This window comes from Arvicanthis niloticus, chromosome 15 (genome assembly GCF_011762505.2).
Source record: "Arvicanthis niloticus isolate mArvNil1 chromosome 15, mArvNil1.pat.X, whole genome shotgun sequence".
NCBI lineage: Eukaryota > Metazoa > Chordata > Mammalia > Rodentia > Muridae > Arvicanthis > Arvicanthis niloticus.
In genome coordinates this window covers 66,749,555-66,770,987 of record NC_047672.1, presented here as the reverse complement: position 1 = coordinate 66,770,987, position 21,433 = coordinate 66,749,555, and the positions used below count along the sequence as shown (strand labels likewise).

Here is a 21,433-nt window from a genome sequence, read left to right as displayed (position 1 = left end):
ACTCAATCAAAAGGAAAGGTTAAAAAATAAACTTTGTAAAAACAGAATTTATAATTATAATTTTCTATATCTCCTCCATCTATAAACTAACGTGCTCTAACTGATAATCCTAATTGCCAGTTTTCAAAATGCTTATTCTGGTCATCAGACTTTTACCACTACCCTACCACAAGCCAGCAAGTGACCATTGGCCCCTGAGCATACACAATCTCTGTTTGAAACATGAGAAAAAAATTCTTAATTTATTATCCTCATTTAGAAGATGAGAGAACATGGAATCCAGACAGACAGTTATTAATTGGCGCCAAGGAGATAAAAAGATTTTGGGGAATAAGGTAAGTAGCAGGTGAAGGAGACAGCTGCTTACAGCATAAAACTCTACTGAGTGTCGGGTTCCTCCCTGATTCTAATTTAACCCTTACAACGTAATGATATTTGGAATGATACACAACACCTGATGGATTAGCCTACATGATATGCACAAAAACTAAAATACATCTGCAGAATGAAAAGCTTCTTTCAAATAAAACCTGTAATAATTAATGTAAAAGGAATTGATGACATTTTAACATAATTTCTAAACGATAATCTGTAAAATATTAAAACATTGTTGCATTAAAATCTTATAAAAATCATTTTAACAGTAAGAGATGCCACGTGGACAGTCAGCCCTAACATAGTTTTATAATAACAGCAACATACCTTGGAATATGGTTCATTTTGGGAGTTTATGCCAAGCAAAGAGGGTTTTTTAAATTATATTTACATAGGAAAACACTTATGGGATTGATATTAGTGGTTCTAAAAATGCAAAACCCTTCTTAAACCATCATGGGTATTAGTATATTTTTATAATATAACCAACTATTATAATGTTATAATTCATTATTTATTATGTGCTATATTTAATATATAATTGCTTATATTTTATTTTATTTTTATATTTAATGACAGGAATCACACTATTAGTCAACATTGTGCATACAGATGGCAAGGCTGTATGCTATCTGACCCCTAACAAGCCCTTGGAACTCTTCTAAATATTCTCTTATATATATATTTTCAATACAATAGATAAAAGGGAATTGATGTTAAACATATGGGAAGCACAAACCCAATGGAATAAGAAAGTTTCACATCTGTGAATCATGTGTACTCATGCATTGCATACACATGCATGATGATGTGAATGTAAAACAAGAAGAAAGCAAATAAAAGCATGAGAATTTGATAAAATTTTATCTCTGTGATGATTTCAGGGTATTTTTATGTTCTTTCTGCTTAGCTATATCAGTTTTATACCAAGAAAGAAATTATTTCCAGTGAACAAAAAAAAGTCCTACTATAGTGGACAATGTGCAAGCTCTTCTGCAAGGCCATATGTCACATGTCCCCCAACAAGCCCTGGAGAGTCTCCTGGAGATCTTCTCCCACTTCCTTATTAACTCCAGCCATAGCGGCTCTCCTGACCCAGATCACAGAATGGCTCTGAGGCTTTAAGGCCTTTGCATTAACTACTCCCTCTATCAAGCCTGGCATTGTAATATCTATAAATGCCCACTCGTTTTACTCCATCCAAGCTCAGGATAAGAAGACCTTTGTAAACTACCACATTCAAGTCTGCGTAAGCCATAAACTAACAGCTATGTACTTCACGTGCCTAAACTTCAGAGCACCTCGTGCTAAGAAAACATCTCTATCTTCATTTATTGTTGGTTTACCAGTTATCTCCTTTAACTCATAAAATATAAAACTGTAGTCCAAAAACATACCTGGTTTACAACTGTGCTGCGGCTAGTGCCTGCAAATGTGCCTGGCACATGCAAGAACTCAGCAAGAGCAATGATAGGACACGCAAGCGGATGCTACGGTCCAGACTGGTGAACATCATCTACTCTTCTTCACACCATCTTTCCTCTTTACAGATAAATTACTTTATAATTTTCTCTCTTCCACTCAGTAGCTTTCGTCATTTACTAGTATGAGTCACTGCCGAGTCATCACTGTTTAAATATGACAAGGACCCTGCAATGTAGGGAACTTCATATACAATTCAGTAATGACCCATGAAGGCTGGATGCCCCAGTGTGGGGGAATTTGAGGGCATGGAGGTGGGAGTGGGTGGGTGGGTGGGTGGGAGCACACTCTCATAGAAGCAGAAGGAGGGGGGATGGGATGGGAGTTATGGGGGCACAGAATGGGGAAAGGGGATAACATCTGAAATGTAAATAAAATATCCAATAAAAATAGCTTATGTTATATCAAAAAAAAATGAAGAATGGGCAGAGGCTTGTATTACCACAATAAACTTCCACACACAGCATTCTAGAATGCAGACTCCATAAGGTAGACAGTTATCTGTTGTCTGTTGACTCCAGCCCCCAGATCAGTCACTGACATAAATTAGGCAATCAACACATACCTAATTCCTGAAAGCACACATTCAGAAATGATTAAGTGGGGAACCATTCAATATGCTTTGTTCCATGCACTTGCGAAATTGCCATGAACGAGGAAGCTATAAGCCTGATGTATTTCTGTACCAGGATGCACACTGTGACCTAAACTATGTGTCAATAAAAGCACACTGAATAAAAAATAACTTGCTCACGATCTAATCTCCCCCGGCAAACATTAAACAAATTTTATATGAAATACATCCCCACGTGCCCACAGCACAGCCTTCCTTCCTGTTAAGCAGACAGCTCTGCAGCACTGCCAATTAAGTCACAGCATAAATTTATTGCTTCAATTAAAGATCAAAATTCACTGAGAAACTACAGCAAGATCCTTGGCCGATCATGTTGCTTCAGGAAAGAACCGGAAGCAATGCCACAGTGAACGTATCTCCCAAAAAATCCAAACTCCAATGTAATTTTTCTTATAAGCACTTCTTTAGACTCAAGCCATTTCTGAGCCAGCAAGTGGCATGTTTAGCATTACACAACACTTCCTCTTTACTTCTCTGATCTTCTTGAATAGATAGCATAGCAATCCCCCCAAGCAGAGGTAGACCGCCTAGCAGCCTGTCTCTGACTCTGTCAGTTCTGGAAGCCACTCTATCGTTATCTCTGGAAGGGGCCTTCCTGTAAAGGACCTAGGGTTTATGTATACTTACTTTTCCCACTCTCTCCAGTGGGACAAATATCATCGAGCTGGCTCGACACTATCATTTCCCCCTGAAAACCTGTAATTATTTTCCTTAGGCAACACTTCATGCTGCTGTACTGATTAAAGGCAACACACACGAGAAGGCAAGAAACAGCAGTGCTCAGAGGGCAAATATTTGTTTATTTTGTAAGCGTCAGGCAGTGAGTGTATACTTGAAGCACAAACCATTTTTAAGATGGTGTTATATTTGCTGTGACCCAACATGTATTGAATAATTTTTCTATACAACATAATAGACTTTTAAACAACAAACCAAGAACACGTATTTGTATACTTTTGTTCTGCCATTTATTAAAAATGTCCTTCATAAAATGGCAGAGCATCAGTAGTCTCCACTCTAATTTTCTTCTTTGCATTAACACCAATTAAATAATTATTTAACCATTTCTTGACAGGGAGATCAATCAAAACACTATTTTATTAACATAAGCTTCAACTGAATTGAATCTATTTACTTCTGCTCGTTAGGCAGCTATTGAAAGAAGAGAACTCAGACAGCATGGAGAACTCCTTAGGTCTTTGTAAGCTAACTTACACCTTTCCAAGGCTGAGGTGAGATATTACTCATGCTTGAATCTTGGAATACAAAGCATCTTTTGCCTGACTCTTCATACTGGTTGAGCCAATCAACTAGACCTGGCTTGGAGATTCAGATTCAGCTGCTCATTCATTGTTTTTCAATGAATTATTTTGAGAGTGGGTCTCATGTAGCTCATGTAACCCAGGCTGGTCTCTCTTCTATTTGCCATAGATTTTTTGCAACTCAACAATGAAAGATGATGACCATTATGCTGGCCATAGCAGTCACATGTGGTTTATGGGTCAGCAGTCACGGGGACAGTTATTCAGTGCTGATAGTAGCAGCATAAACCTTGCTGTTCTGTTAAGGGTGGTAAAGAGAATATCTCTTTCTCTACCGTCACTCTTAAGCATTCAGCATGATTTAAATTTAGTTCTAAACTTTGTTAAGCACCCAATATATTCTTTCAATAAATGTGCCTACCATGTAAAGTAAGTATTTCAATATTAATTGCTGTTAACTATGTTAATTGAAGTAGTGAACCATCATTTGGAAATTTTACTAATGATGGACTATTTGATATAATATTCTGTAACATCCCCCTCTATATTTTAATACTAAATGATGTTTAGATATTTACAGAGCTACAAAGGGCTTCAAAGAGCTAGTATATAAGAGCCAGCTATTTTATTACATAGATATTTTACATTTGCATGTATAGTAGTATCCATATAATTTAGCATCTCAGCATTCATTGGATTTTCTTGTTTCGTTTTACAAAATGCCTGTAGATCAGAAAGGTAAATTTTCTGATACTATGGACAAAAGCATAGATATAACTATATTCATTGAATTGTAACAATGATAAATTTGAACTAACAAAACTGACCAATCTCCAATAGCAACTGGCTATATAAAATCATAAACAGAGACGAAACTGTTTACTAATGAAATAATAAACATGTCATACATATATGTAACTTGAGGCTATATAATTAAAGTCTATTTAAAAAAAAACCCAGATATTATAGCTCTCATTACCATGTATGGTAACTTTCACAATTCAACTTTTAATAATATATTTAATATAAATACAGGAGATTGCCTATACATATCAACATTTCAATCATATTGACACCATTTGTACAACCAATGACAGGCAATTTAGAAAAGTTTTACAACATCATTAGTTATCAGATAGATTGAAATCAACAAACAAACTTGGATATCTTTTGGACAATAAGAAATTTCTGTCTTTGAGTTGAGACCCAGTAGATCAGTTTGAATGAAAATGGTCCACATTGGCTCATGTATTTAAATAAGCTTGGCCTCCAGTTGTTAGAACTGTTTGGGAAGGATTAGGAGGTGTGGTGCTATTCGTGGAGGTGTGTCACTGGGGGTGGGCTCGAGGTTTCAGAAGTCAATACCACTCTGTTAGCTCTTTCTAGACCAAGGTGAAAGCTCTCAGCTACTGCTCCTGTGCCATGCCTGCTGCTGCCATTCTCCTCCCACATGGATTCATGGTTTTTGTTTTTATATAACTTGTTTTGGTAACAATGTTTTGTCACAGCATAGAAATATAACCAAGACTCCAATAACCAAGACTCCAAGTAAATTTAAAACACTGTTATTAAATCACTCACAAAATTAGTAAATCCCCTTATTTCTTTGTGATATAAAAATTCATGTAAATATTAATAATAACTTAGAAAATAATAATTAAAGACTTCAGATTTAGAGATTTATTACTTCCATTGAACATGTATCCTGAAATTAAATTCAATCTTGCTGTCAGCAGTTTCCAGGGGCTGAAATTTGAGAGTCGAGAGTAGTCTAGGTCCCCTTGCTCAGCATATCCATTCTTGAGTCTTCATAGTACAGCAGTAGGTTCTTGATAGTGTCAAGGGTTTCTGGGAACCCAAGTAAAATGACTCCACTTCTCTTACAACTCTGCAGCTTAAGGTCTCATACCTTCCATTAACTAGCACCAGTCTATCATCCAGGGAAGCTTATAGGGAGAATTAGGTCCAATACTTTCTTCCCTCCTGAATTAAAACTTAGTTCTAATTTACAGGCCAAGCACATGACCAGATCAGTATTTGGAGAGCAAACAAATATTCCTATTAAAATATTTACTTACCTCATGATCTTTAAGTTTACCAGTTCTAAGAAATACTTGCATGTTCAAAGAAGGACACCAAGCTGAACTGAATGTGCTCTGAGAAAACCGATGGGTACCAGAACCCTTCTGCCCTTCTAGCATCCAGAACTGCAGTGTACACAGGATTAGCAAACACACATTGCCAGTTCAACAGCACACTTTTGCCAGGCTGCCAGCTCAGATTTGAGCAAACAGAAATTAAATTGTATCTTATGGCAAGAGAAATGAGCCCTCATCATTTTCATGTGATCTGGTCTCTGGCCCCTGATTAAATGATCAAATTCAATTGGACTTGGCTATCTGTAAAAACACAAAGTCTTGTGCTAGTCATGCAATTTTCCATGTGATCACTTTCAAATAATATGAAAAAAAAGTAGCTTAATAAAAAATAAGATGTTCATTTACTTAAATGGAAACAAATATTTTATTTTAATAAGAAAATTATAGCAATTAATATGTTAATTTTAAATATTATCAATATTTTCTTATTATTTACAAGTGAAATAAAAATTTGTAACAATAGTTGTTATATTTGGGTCAGGTTCAATTTCCTTCTCCATTTTTTTTTTGAAGACAGGGTTTTGTGTTTCTGAAGGTGGACAGGCTATATAACCAAGAATGACAGTGAATTCTTAATGTTCCTGCCTCCAACTCCCAAGTGCTATGATTACGAATTTGCAGGACCTTTGCAGGACCACACGGATTCAGACAACTGGGAAACAAACTCAGGGCTTTGTGCCTAATAAGTACTGTCCAACTAAGCTGCATTCCCAGCCTCCTAGCTTCAATGACAAGTCACTAATGAAGCATGTAAAGCTAGTGCTGCAATGCATGCTTGATAACATAAATACTTACATAATTTATAAGGAAAATAGGAGTCAAAGTGACAAAATAGCAAAGAATTACCAATTACAATCCTAAGAACAAAGCACCAGTGAGATATGCAAAGGGCTCCAGGAATTAATGTAAGAGTTCTGTGGCATTTCTTCTTCGCCTTGTTACTATCTTCCAAAACAAACCTTTGTTGTGTGGTTTTAGCATATCTAGACTTTAGCATATCCAAAGACTATACCAGTGTGTCCACTCCTCTCAAAGCTAGATCTGTTTTCTTGCTTAAGAAAGGCCTGGAAGGCAGTGAAGAAGACTACTCCAGTTCAGAGAGAAGACACTAATGACTTCCTTCTTTAACTAAAATTCAGATATCCTGGGGTTTTTCCCCTATCTTAAATTCATAAGTTGGTTTATGACCACAAGATGCTGGAATGATCTTAGAACTAGATTTTACATCATATCATTCCACTCATTTATATAACTAGTTCATTTCAAGTCAAAGCTAAAACAGGAACCTAGGCAAATTCAAATCCAGTTTTGTGGTTTCCATAGGTTGAAAATATCAGGTAAGTTACTTTCCATTGAAAATAACTGAAAGTCCAACTTCAGTCAATCTAATCTATAAGGAATTTAGCTGATTATGAAAAAGTAGAGAGGCCACATCTTATCTGACTGAATATCTCAACACTGTTTTCAAAGAATCAAGTAAACCATAGACCACAGATTTACTTGCCAAGTAGAAAATTAAAGTTTCCTTTCCTCATAAGTACTGAAGAAGAGATGTGTAAAAGTAACTTTTATTCACCAGATGTAAGTGTCATCTTGGATTCTTGCTGCTGAAGAAGCTCATCCTTTCTAAATCTTTCTGAACTCTGGTTGGCTGGTTCTACTCAGCTGTCCTGGCCCAAAGTCCTCTCCAAGCTGACTGATTCAAACTGACTTCTCTCAGCTTCTGACTGAATTGCTCTGCCTAGCCTCAAACTATGGCAATCTGTTCTAGTCTTCTTGCTACTTTTGACCCTCTGGCTCATTTTGTGTTCACCTGCAACCTGTCCTGGAAAAACTGCCTACTCCTCCCTCCATCTCTCTGTTTTTGTCTCTCCCTCTCCTTCTCCCTCCCTTGTTTCTCTCCCTTTCTCCTCTCTCTCTCTCTCTCTCTCTCTCTCTCTCTCTCTCTCTCTCTCTCTCTCTCTCTCTCGTCTCTCCCTCTCTCTCTTTCCTTAAGTAGCCTCTTTCCTGTGCTGTTCTCATGAGAATTGGATATATCCTATCTCTGGCTCATTTTTTTCAAATCTTTCTCTGATTAGTCACTTTGTCTACTCCTCAACTAGATGTCACTCTTAAACATAGCTGTTTCCGTCTACAAACTAAAGGTATGTACTAAGGATATGTCTGTATGTCAGCAAGAAGGGTTAGAGGTATATAGTTTGTATGAATTCTAGCTGGATCATATAGATCTAGAAGATCTTGTATGTGATCCCTTACAAGAGCAGCCATGTTACTAGAATAAAATTCCTCTACAGATGTAAACTTTACCTTGATGGGATTGCTTTTGCACAAGTCCTCTGCAAAGTAAGAAACCATGATTTTAAAAACCCAGCCTTAGGCTATTAGAGCTAGGCACTTAGGTAAAGACAGAGAACTACATTTCATTAAATGGTTTGCATCATTCCAACCAAACAGATCTACAAAAAGTTCAGATGCTGAGTTGTTCAGTTGACAGTTCCTATCTGCTACAAAATAAAAATGAGGATATGATGGTTTCAAGCAAAGTAATACCTTGAAAAGAAAGTACTGTGTTATGCAAGTTTGATAGAATCACATAGTAATATCTTCCAGAATTTTCCACCCTCTAAAATATGCACTATTTCACAATTAACTGAATTTGTCCTTACAATTTTTTTCAGAACCAATGTGGTATCTGAGAAGTTAGAAAACAAAAAACAAACAAAAATATTGTAGCTTTCTAAAAATTGTAGATAGTCGGTAAAATTTTATGAGAAGAGGACATGACTGGTTTTTCATTATTCTGTAAAATTATCCATTTTTCTTACATTCATAACTAATACTCAAGTTGCCAAAAATGTTTTTATGATTTTCTTTCATTAATAAAAATATAGAATAAATAACAATCACAAAATTGGAAAAAACATACAACCGGTTGCCAAGACATGTGTAACAATGCAGCAGATTCTAAGGTGAGGTCTTTTATATTATTTCTGATCCATTTAACGGTGTCTGTGGGGGAAGGGCAGAAGACACACCCTAGGGACAGCATATCCATTCTTCAAGGCACTATAAATGAAACCCAGCAATTCACCTACTATATAAATTCAACACAAGGCTTGAGATGAGGTATATATAATTCGGGGGGAAAGTATTGTTTTAATATACACAAGTCTCTAGCTTTGATCTCTAGCATCAGCAAGACAAAAAAAAATAAAAAAGTAAAATTGTCAATGCTATCCAAGGTAATAGTCACTTCACTTTCAGAATTTTTTGACTTTATAATTTTATAAAAGAACCCTAATTTCAAAATGTGTGACATTTTCTCATGCAGTAATTTACAAAGTATTCTAAGAATACTTTGTAATTCCAGTGTTTTCAACAACACAAATACAGAGTCTACTAGAAAACTTTTGAACTTAGTAAACACTAATAGTAAAGGTTCAGGATATAAAATCAAAATAAAAATAGTACCCTTCATTTATACTAGTAGCCTACTCACTGAGAGAGAAATTGCAAAGAATATTCCATTCAATATTAAGTAATTAGGAATATATCTAAACCAAAGAAATCAATGAATATTTCCAAGACATTGAAAATGAATATCACAGTACATGCTAAACTATGAGCCTTGTATGTTTCTAGATAGGTAGAAGTATTATTGTAAAAATGTCTACAACTACCTATGCTGGTTCGTTTTCTATTAACTTGACACAAGCTAAAGTCATCTGAGAGGTAGACACTTCAATTGGGAATTACCTGCATAAGGCTGAGTTGTAGGTAAGTTCATAGGGCATCTTCTTTTATTATTATTATTATTATTATTATTATTATTATTATTATTATTATGTGGGAAATAATTTTCCCATTTTTTATTGGATATTTTATTTACACTTCAGATGCCATCCCCTTTCCCCATCCCCCCCTTAGAAATCCCTATCCCATGCCCCCTTGTCCTTTTTGCACTTATACATTTTTTAAAAATGTTAATCAAAGGCTTTATAAATTTGGTATTGCTCAATCAGAGGTGTAACCCACTGCCCAACCTAGATATATCAACTATCTTTGACTGGTGGAGACACGTGAACATCTGCCTCCCTGTCTCCCCCCTCTTTCTCTCTCTTCTTAATTACTGATAGATGTTAGAGGCCCTTTCCACTGTGGGGTGGTGTCATCTCTGAGCTGATAGTAAAAACAGGCTGAGCAAGCCACTAGGAGTCAGCTAGCAAGTGGCATTCCTCCATGGTCTCTTCAACTAGAACTACCTCCAGGATCTTTCCTTGAGTTCCTGACTTCCTTTGATAATAGACTAGAATGTGGAGGAAAACTCTGAAATAAACCTAAAATAAGCCATTTCTTCCTCAAGCTTTTTTGGAGCAGTTATTTTAGAATAGCAACAAAACCCGTAAGACACGACCAAAATTATACAGAATATAAAATATACACAATTTATGCAATGCCTCGCAACATTCCTGTGTCCTACTTCACAAGTTTAGAAAAATAATACAAAAATTCATATAGAACCTCAAAAGAACAGTTCAGGCAATCCTGGGAGTAAGAGCATTGCTGCAGGTATCACAATAGCTGGCCTCGATTATACTATAGAGCTATAATGTCAAAGAACCCTGTTTACCATAGAAACAGCAAGAATGCCAGACAAATAATAGAAGACCTGGAAATTTAAGAGCAAAGTTTTACCCACTTAATGTTTGAAAAGGGAAGCAAAAACATACATTAGAAAAAAAAAGAGACATCTTATTCAACAAAGGGTGCTGGTAAAATTGGATTTCTACCTGTAGGATAATAAAATTAGATTCTTAACTTTCACCTATAAAAGTCAATTAAAAATGAATCAAAGAGACCTTAATTTAAAACCGGAAGCACTGGGACTTTTACAGAAGCCCACAGGGGAATACACTTCGGGATACTCCAGTAGGCAAGAAGATTAAAATAATACACCAACAACCTAGGAACCTCCCCAAGCAGCAACAGGTGGGGCTGCATGAAAATAAGAAGTTTCAGTACAGCCCAGGAAACAATCATCAGAGTGGGAGAAGATCTTCACCTGTTTCACTCTAAACATGAAGCTAGTAGCAAGAATTTACAAAGAACTGCAGAAATTAAATATCAAGGAAACTGAAAAGCCAAAAACAAGGAACAAAAACAAAACGAAACAACAACAAACAAACAAACAAAACCAATGGGCAAATAAACTGAATAGACAGTTTCGAAAAACAGAACTATAAATGATCAATAACTATTTTTTTAAATTTGTCATTGTCCTTCAATATCAGGTTAATATAAATTAAAACTACTTGAATCTCCACTCCATCCCAATCAGAACGGCCATCACCAACTACCTTGACAACAAATATTAGAAAGGATAGAAAGAGAAAGAAATCCTAGTCACTGTTGACTGTTGACGGTGGGCAAATTCAGACAACCGTTTTTGTAAATCAGTTTGGAGCTTTTACACAAAATTTAGAGCTTCCATATGACCCAGCTATTTCTCACTTTTGTATCTACCCAGAGGGAACTCCACAGCCTGCCACTGAGATATATGCAGCCCCATGGTTAGTGATGTAATAGGAAGTACAGTACAGCGCCCACATGACCTAATCATATCCCAAAGGCCTTTTAATCCAACATGCTGGACATTAAGTCCAATACTGGAGAAACTACAGGAACATTTCTGCTAGAGCAACAGTAACTCGCATTTCCTTGGCAACACATACATAACCAGAAGGTTCTTTTTAATTAAATAAACCTAATATGTACACATCTAATTACTTAAAAAAAAATAGTCCTTAAAAATATTTACCCACCCAGGGCCAGGTAGGTCTTCATGGACCTCTCAAAACTCCAGTTACCAACCCCAGTCCACACCCACTGGCAACAGGAAAACTCTGCCATAAACCCTTAAACCCACACCCTCTCACTCAGCGCTCTCTCTCTCTCTCTCTCTCTCTCTCTCTCTGATGAATGACAACACAGACACATGAGCCCCTGTCTGGTTCTCATATTGTCAGGTAGGGGACTCCCTTATATCATGCCGACTCCTCCCACCTTTCCTCTTTCCTCCTCCTCTGCCACATCTAGGAACCTTGTATCTCCGTTTCTGTCAATAGCTTCCCGCCCATTAGCCTTCATTAGCCCATAGAGCAGCACTAGGTATTTGGGGAGTAGAGCGTTTTGAGAGCATGAGAAATATCCTCCTTAATTGGAGGGTAGATGGCAGGATTGGGAAACAAGTATTATTCCTAACTTTTCTGTTTTCTGTTTACCTGTTTGTGCTGGTCCTCTCTTCCTTTCACTTCATCAATTTTGCCTTTTTCTTAGATTTCTGAAAGAGAGTTTCTTTACAAATACTCACAAGATTTCTTAATTCATATAAACTAATTCCTTAATTCATATAAACAAATTTACTAGTGTGCACATAAAGGTTGGCAAAGGTTTTTAAAGGAATGATGTACATTTTTCTGTCTTTTTATAGTCTAGGAATGCACGTTCCAGAACTTCCCAAAGCAATATTATCAAAATCATCCATTTTGTTATTTTTCTTCTGTCCCAGTTTCTCTACTTCCATATTCTGAGTCATTTGAATCATTGACTTTTCATATTGATGGAGCCTGGTCTGTTGGGGAGAGCAGATTAGATCATGTCTAAATAACTCATCTGGCCTTAAAATCCTTCAGTTCAGCAGTTCTCAACCTGTGAGTCACAACCCCATTGGGGTCACATATCAGATATCCAGCGTATCAGATATGTATATTAAGATTTGCAACAGTAACAAAATTATAGTTATAAAGAAGCAAAAAAAGTAACTTTGTGGTTGGAGGTCACCACAGCATGAGGAACTGTATTAAAGGGTCACAGCATTAGAAAAATTGAGAACCACTGCTTTAGTTCATCTAAAATAGGTAAAGAAGGAGCAGGAGAGAAGGAGGAGAAGGAGAAGAAAAGGAAGAGGAGGAAGAGAAGAAAGAGGAGGAGGAAGAAGGGGAAAAGGGGAGAAGGAGGAGAATGAAACTAAACAAAATGGTTTTTTTTAAAAAAAATGATATTTTTATTTCATCAGAAAGCTCAGTACCTCTCTTGCTGATTGAAGGGTGTTTGAGGGATACATGGCCTGTTTATAGAAAAGAAATGGACTCCATGTCAAAGCACAGGAAAGACAAGCATGGGCTCTCCGCTTTTTACAGCTGTCAACAAGCACACACAGATCAATGACTAACTTTTTCCTTATCAACTGATCTAATTTATAGTTCATTTACTATTTACTATTACTGCCTTCTGAACACGTGTTATAATAACATCTGTCTCCAATCTGGGTGGTTACAATTAGTATGAGTACAGTTTATGTTCCTTTTTAATAGTTTTCAAGAAAATAGCTTCAAGATCGATGAGCTAGCCCCTGACATACAAATCAATCTGTATGTAGTAAATCTTGCTTAGGCTTTCTGTTCCTCTACTTGCACACCAGAAACCCACCCTCCCTTTTTTTTTAATTCCAAAACCCAATTTCTTACCATCTTCCATTCTATTTAGCCAGGTCAGTGTCCAGCAAGGTCACTAGCCTCAGGAATACATGCTCCTTGGCCAGTGCATTCGGCCAAAGTAACGATTATGAATTCCATTACATTTTTCTCCTGATCAGCCAACTGGATACTGTGTTTGTTTTTTGCTTTCTTTTTCAGACACAACATCTGTACTATATGCTCCACTGCACTGTCTTTTCAATAAGGAAAATGCAGCTGAGAAAGTAAATGAATATCAAATTCCAAGCTCCCAGGAGAGCTGACCCAAATTCTCAAATGATAGTATTAAAATGCATTCCACTCTCCGAGCTACGAGATTATCACGTGATTCTTAATGACTCAACTGCCATAAATATTGGCCAGACATCTTTGACAGGCCTTTTAAAAATGATACACAGGATTAAAATAACGTGGAAAGCAAGCTACTGGCTATAACAAATCTAAAAAGAGAAAGGTAGGAGAGTTAAAACCTAACAACCATTGTTTTGTTCTGATCATGACTTTGGTGACAGATTTCCTCAGCCTCCCAAGAAACAGGAGCAGTCATGGGTTTCAGGTGCTCACCTGTCTACAGTATGAGGGGTCAAGAATGTATATGGGGTTTGGTAGGTGGAAAAGGAGGTTGGGGGGAAAAAAAACTCTGCAAAAGAGGAGCTGGAGGGAGGCAGCATTTGTGATGTAAATAAATAAAATAGTGAATTAATAATAAGAGTGCATGTGTTCCATTTCCCAGGTATTTTGTAATAGGTTTTTCAGTGTTACAGCCAACAGCTCTAAGGCTTTATCTTTTCTGCACTAAACTTTGTTCAAGGGTATACCATCTTTACTAAAAAGGTATGTCTGTCGCATTTCTTCCCTTATGCTCCAAAAGTAACTATCCTAAAATATTTAGAGAAGGGAGCACTGTGTGGTAAGTTAAGGGGCCTGAGGGGAAGGTAGAAAAAAGTATGCACAATATAAGCTGGCTTCTCTAAGTCATAAATATACATAGGCACCAAGCTACACTACACATAAATTCCTACAAAGAAGCAGACACACACACACACACACACACACACACACACACCACTAAATGTTTAACTTCTTTATTAAGTTATTGAATTGATATATTTTATTAGGTAGTTTAAGTAAATTAAACATTATTCCTACTTAAATATTTGTGTCTCACAAATACACACTTGTCTTTCAAAGATACCAGTTTAATATTCCATATCTGCAAGGTATCTGATGCCAATTGTGTAAATTTTCTTCCAGTATTAATTTTAATTATTTAGAGCTTCAGGAAGCACTCTGTAATTTCCCATCTGACAACTGAGGCCCCAAAGACCAGCTGCCTGCGGTTTTGTGCTCTTATGAACACACTAGGTATCACAGAGTCAATACGCAGAGGCATGGATTCTCTCTGTGTTCCAAAGAGGTTATGAAAATGAACCCTTTTGGGGGAGTTCACAGTGAACCAGCAACTGAGAATGATGTCCAAGCCACTGTGCAAAGTATTATGACAGTTGTAGATCTCAAAGGAGCTGCGGGAAGAGTGGCTCCCTGCGGTAATGAACACAGCCAATAGTTAAATAATAAATCACAGTCATGTAGCCAGCCTCCAACAGCTACTACCTATCAGAAAGTCACCATGACCACAGAGTGCAAATATTTAGTTCCACACAGTTGTATATCTCCATGGGAGCTAACTGAAGCACTTAGGTATTCATCCTTTTCTAAGCCAAAGAATGAAGGCTATTTGTTTATTATGACTTGAAAGTTAAAATAATGTTATCAGAATTTATCACATGCAGAAGAAATGTACACCGACACCTAGGTATAAGCCACATCTAAATATATCTCCTACTATGACTAGGCATCAAGGGCCAACATACACATAATTTAGTACAAACATCTTTGACATCTCGTTTATTTTTTTCCTTTTCAAGAGAACAAAAGGCTTCCTGCAAGAACACATAGGATTTCTATTTGCTCTCAGATATGCCAATTCAAGGTACAATACAGTGGATGAATTATTCATTTTGGAGTTGCTTTTGTTTGCTTATAGAAGTTTGCAGAGACTCAGAATAAAGAGCTAGGTAAAAGGGGACTAGAGATGGACACAGAAATAAAAGGACTTGTAATACCAAAGAATGGAACTAAATGCACAATTTCTATCTTTCATGAAATAAGTCTCTGAGTAAAATTAGTCTCCCTGAGCCAACACAAAAAAGAAGAAAAATAAACATTTCACCAAATACAGTTTATCTTCATTTCATTTACTCTGACTGTCTAGCAACAAGTATATTACCAATTAATTATATCTATGAAACTGCACCCAAATCTATGAATACTCTAATAAATACAGCCTTTAAACTAATGTATTCTAAAGTAAAAAAAAAAAAAACTTGGTTTCAGATATTTATATCAGGATATGTTAGCAGGGAACTTTATATATGTTAGAGATTAGTAAATATTGCTGAGTGAATAATCTTACTAAAGGCATTGGATATGATGTCACAATGTATCATTACCAAGGCACCTATTCCCCATAGAAAACAGCATGCTTCAGCCTCTCTTTAATTTTCCTCGTTGTTGTTCTTCTTGTTTATCTAAAGTAGAACTTGCATCACTATTTCTATTTCTGAAGTTTAAGTTGAAAATGTATTAAAACAGAGAAAAAAGTTGGAACACTATAGGGTGAGGTGTTGATTCCCTAATTGGTTCTTGATTGTGTCAATAAAGGAGGCAGAAGCTAAACATTGGGTGAAGGGAAAAAGGTGGGACTTCAGGGTCGCTGGAGGACAAGAAGGGCAGGCGAGGAGTCAGAGAAGGATGTGGAGAGAAAGAAGTGGCAGATATGCAAGTCTCAGGGCACCTATAGTTTGTAGCCTTGGTCATGGGCAGAGGCCAAGGAGGATGGAATGAGCTATTTGCTAGGATTGGGGCAGGATATTCTTCTCCCAGCCACTGAGTTATCTGGCTAGTTTAAAAATATTAAGGCTGTCTGGTGTTTTCCATACATGTCAACAAAGGTGAGCAGAGAAAGGGCACAGCCAGGGCAGCCAATGGCTGCTAGAGAGGTTTGAGGGAGCACAGGTCCTAGTTAGGGAACCAGCTGGCCATTGGTGGAGCTAATGTCAGGAATGGGGCCAGCAGCGTGTTCTCGGAGCCAAGCTGAGAATGCAGCCCAGGAAGGTGATAACGTGGATCTTTTAAACTACTCACTACGGAACACCATTTCTAAAGCAATGACTGTATCACCCATTAAAGTTGCAGGGATGTACAAGGTCAAGCTTCAAACAGGAAATGTGAAAAGACGGCTCACAGCTTTGCATGGTGAAACATAGAAGATGGAATGGTCATTGTTGCTATTTCAAGCTTTGGGAGCTGAAAAATAGACAACTTGAGTAGAAAACAGAAACAACTTTCTCCAGTATCACCCTAGGTTAGAATCAACACAAACTTATAGGAAATGCAAGAATTTAACCTAATGTTGGGCAGGGGGCAGAGATAATTATTCATTTTTTAAAAGCAATACAAATGTAGTATATGCATTCCCGATTACTAACTATATACAATAGATTTGTTTGGAATTAAATTTAATTTTCTCATATAATATAGATATTTTTTAAAAGTCAACCAGTGGCATGGAGGCAAAGACAGGCAGATCTTTGTGAGTTCCAGGCCAGCCTGGTATTCGAGGCTCAGAGGAAAAAATAATAATTATTATGTTGAAAGCTATGTGACACACCTGTCCCATACCCTTTTCCCTGCTAACACCTTACAGACAAGAAAACTTTTCAATAGATTTGGCTTTCTTTGGTTAAAGCTTCCAGTTTTTGAAAACTATAAAGGCAAAAACTAAGTTACTTTTAATAAGTAGCCAAAGAACCATTATATGTGTCCTTTGAAGCTGATTTGACTTTTTAAAGATGTATATATATCTTCCTGCCTGAAGAGGGCATCAGGTCTCCCTATAGATGGTTGTGAGCCACCATGTAGTTGCTGGGAATTTAACTCAGGACCTCTGGAAGAACACCCAGTGCTCTTAACCACTGAGCCCAGATTTGACTTTCTTGAATCACCTCCTTTCTCTCGACTGTAAAACAAACCCTCGTGTAGTCACTCACGCACATTTTCTTCCCTACTCTTCCTTTTCCAGCATAAGTAATCATAATTTTTAGGGAATTCAATATTCAGTGCTGAGATGATTATGATAATGGGCATGTTATTCATAGCTAAGCAATGCAATATGCTATGATCACATTTCCTTTCCTTTATAACTTCTGATTTCCCTGGAGGTAAAGTCTCAAGCCTGCTAAAGGAAAAGTCGATCACTTCAGTAGGGTCTAACACATTGGGAAATCCATTCATTTCACATTTTCATTGTGGACATCATTCCTAGATATCTCAATTGTCTTGCACCTATTCAGCATGCCTAAACCCCTGGTCTGGAACTTGGCTAACATTTAGACAATTGCTTTGCTCTTCCCTTGTTCCCACACCAACAGTATTGAACCCACCACCTGCTAAACAAAGTACTCTGTCAGTGAGTTGTGACATTTCATTTAGTTTTTGTTTGTTTGCTTGTTTGTTTGTTTAAATTTAGTTGTTGTAAAATTTTTAGGGATGCTTTTCCTGCAAGCACATCTGAGCACTGTATTGTCTTGGGCCCAAAGAGGCCAGAAGAAGGTGTCAGATCCCCTGGGACTAGAAATTACAGAAGGTTGTTAACTGCCATGTGAATGCTGGGAATTGAACTAAGGTCTTTTAGAAGAACATCCAGTGCTGCTCTTAACCACTGAACCAACTATCCAGCACTTAAATTTTTATTTATTTTTATTATTTTGAGACATTGGTTTGCTAAATTGACCAGTTTGGATTTGAACTCACTAAGTAGCCTATAGCGACAAACGTAACCCTCCTCTCTCAACCTTTTGAGTAACAGGAATGCAAAGGCAAGGCTACAAAAGCTGACTAGTTTGTTTCCAATTCATTTGGTTTATTTTGTAAGTAAAGATTCTTTTGATTTTTTTTTTAAATTATTCTTTTCTTCCATTCTTTAGGTTGAGTCTGGCTCGGATTCAGCCATTTGTCAAAACAAATTTCTCATTATGCTCATGCTAGGGCCCTAAGATAGTGGAAGAAAGAAGTCAGATCCAATGGACCTGAAGTTACAGGGGACTGTGAGCTGCCCAGCGTGGGTCCTGGTAATCAATCACAGATCCTTCTACGAGTAATGAAGTGCTCTCAATAACTGAGCATCTTTCCAGCCCCAGGTAAAAGATCCCAGCCTATTCACACTTAAGAATAAAACACTATCGGAACAAGACACTTGGAACACAGACAGGTTTGGTTTATTTGTGAGCTGCCACACAGGGTGAGCAGCAGGCAGCTCCTGGGTGTACTACTACAGAATGTAGGCCTAACGGGTTCTAGAACTTATATCTCCAAATGCCTCTCTGGTTCTAGGAATGAAGGGGGAAAGAAGCTGAAATCTTACCACTCAAGGCACAAACATTTGGTGCTGAGTTTCTTCTTTTAGAAGCATGAATCAATTACCCTGATCCCATATCTCCATGTCCAGAGGCCCTTGGGTTCAGTTCAGGGCTGAGGTCAGTGAAGAGCCTGAGACTACAACAAACATTGAACATTCTCAACTAATCCTTACTTCCTTAGTTTTATTTTGCAACTGATCTTTGAAAGACAACTTATGGTTCAAATTCCTAAAATCCCTCAGAGCTGTGAGGCAAAGAAGATGGTTTTAAAAGCTTCTTATTTCTTAAAGCATCATTCTAAAACCATCTAAGCCCTTTCATGTCATTAATAAAGCTTCTCTACACTTTTAAAGCACACCTTATCCAACTTTCTCTTCTATACTAGAAACTTCTGTCTGTAGATGTTGTACAGGGGACTTAAGAGAGAGCACAAAGAAATGTACTTATTCTAACCATCACTATTCAATAAGTTAATAGTAACACAGATTATATCAATTATACAATACCTTGTATATTTATGATTCAAGACTAGCAAGTACTTGGAAGTTGATAGCAAATGTATGGTTACTAACCAAAATCAAGGTTTTTAGTATAAAAATGTATTTTTTAGTATAAAACAAAATGAGAAAAATTAACAAATGAAACTCTTTTCACATAACATCGCCATAGTCTTTTCTCCCCACCCTCTCCTCTTTCCCTCCTCTTCCCCTTCCCACTCCCACCAGACAGGTCTCACGACTTAGCTCTGGCTGTCCTGGAACTCACTATGTAGACCAAGCTGACCTCAAGCTCACAGAGACCCATGCCTCTGCTTCCCCATGCTAGGAGCTCAAGTGTGTTTTTAATCTGTGAATTCAGCTATTCATATTTGAAAATTCTATACAATGGCCAGGCTTATTACTTAGTGTTACAATGATTGGGTTTTCTACAGTAATAGAAATATGATTTTTGTACTCTGGGATAAGATATTTTATTCTTGGGAGAGAAATATATTTAAATGTAAGAATGAGATTAACTAATAGTCATAGCATTTACAATTTCCTAATGCTAAAAACATACTTTCATGAGTTAGGGACACTATGCTCATAAATTAAGTGCCATAGACTCCTTCGAACAATGAAGATAATAACTAGGACTTGGATACATAGCCAAGAAGGCAAAGCACACAGAATAAACTTCTAAATAATTGTCTACAAATAGCAGATCAGTCTTTCTCTTTGGAAATGGAACAATGGTTTTAGATAAACTCACAACTGAAAGTTATATCTTTTCACTTTCTGTTTTATATGAGAAACTAGTTCAGGATGTTTTCACACAGTGAAATACTCATTTTATAAGAATCGAAAGAGGAGCTGGATGGATGGTTCAGTGATGAAGAGCACTGTGTGCATTTCTGAGGACCCTGGTTCAATTCCCAGCACCTACATAGAAGCTCACATTCATCTGTAAATCTAGGACCAGGGAATTTAATGGCCTCACCTAGCCTGAGAGGGCACCAGGCACACATGTGAGTATATATATATATACATGTGAGCAAAATATCTACATATATAAGATAAATAATGAAATAAAATAAAATTATTGTGTAATTACATCTTAATTTTGAAAAATTAAAATGATAAATATCAGATTACTCAGATACATATAGCCATTATTTGTTAATAATTTTGCATGTAATGAGAAGCCTACCAAGTCAATTCCGTGTTGCACAAAATGAGAACAGGAAATGAAAGGCAATGCACTGTTTTAGAAAAAAGAAAAGAACATTTCTTGACTCCATTTGTCTATCTCATCAGTTACTCTGGAAAAAAGAGAATATTAAAGATTGTTTTTAATTTTTAACGTTGCATCTGTGTGTAAGGATGTAAATGCTGGTACTAGGGTCCCAGGAGGCTGGAAGAGGACAGTCACGTGCAACGGAGCTAAAGTCACAGGGAGCTGTAAGCTGCCCGGTGTGGGTGCTGAGAACCCATCGTGGATTCTCTAGATAAATATGAAATGTTCTTGGTGACTGAGCATCATTCTAGCACCGGGTAAAAGAATATTATATGCCAAATGTAACATTTTGATGTCATATAAAAGAATTAAAGGATCAATTGTTAAATCTGGGAGGTTAGTCGAAACACATCATATAAAGCATAGAAGTACAGCTATTAACAATGTATTATACTTCTGAGGAATGTTGAGAGTGGATTTTACTTTATGTACTTATCAAAATATGGATAGATATATAAGCTAATATGCATTTAATTATCTAAGAGTTATCTATTCCAAAATATATCTGTATATAGAATCATGTTATATACTATAAATATATACACCTTTATCAAATAAAAAACTACAATTACAGTTGGAAAATAAATGAAAATTTTCAAAAAGAACACCCAGGCCACCTGTCATTAATCATGCCCAGGAAAAGCAAACAAACCCGTAACTGTACTATGACTCAGACATTTTGCTCTGGGGAGAGAGTTTTGAAATTTATCAGGACAGATGGTTCAGTGAT

At 36.8% G+C, this 21,433-nt stretch overlaps 1 protein-coding gene across 6 annotated transcripts in view; it reads right to left on the bottom strand.

Moving 5' to 3' along the window:
• The window catches only part of Cacna2d1 (calcium voltage-gated channel auxiliary subunit alpha2delta 1), a 395,918-nt gene that overhangs the window by 262,137 nt on the left and 112,348 nt on the right, over nucleotides 1–21,433 (bottom strand). The window lies entirely within an intron of this gene.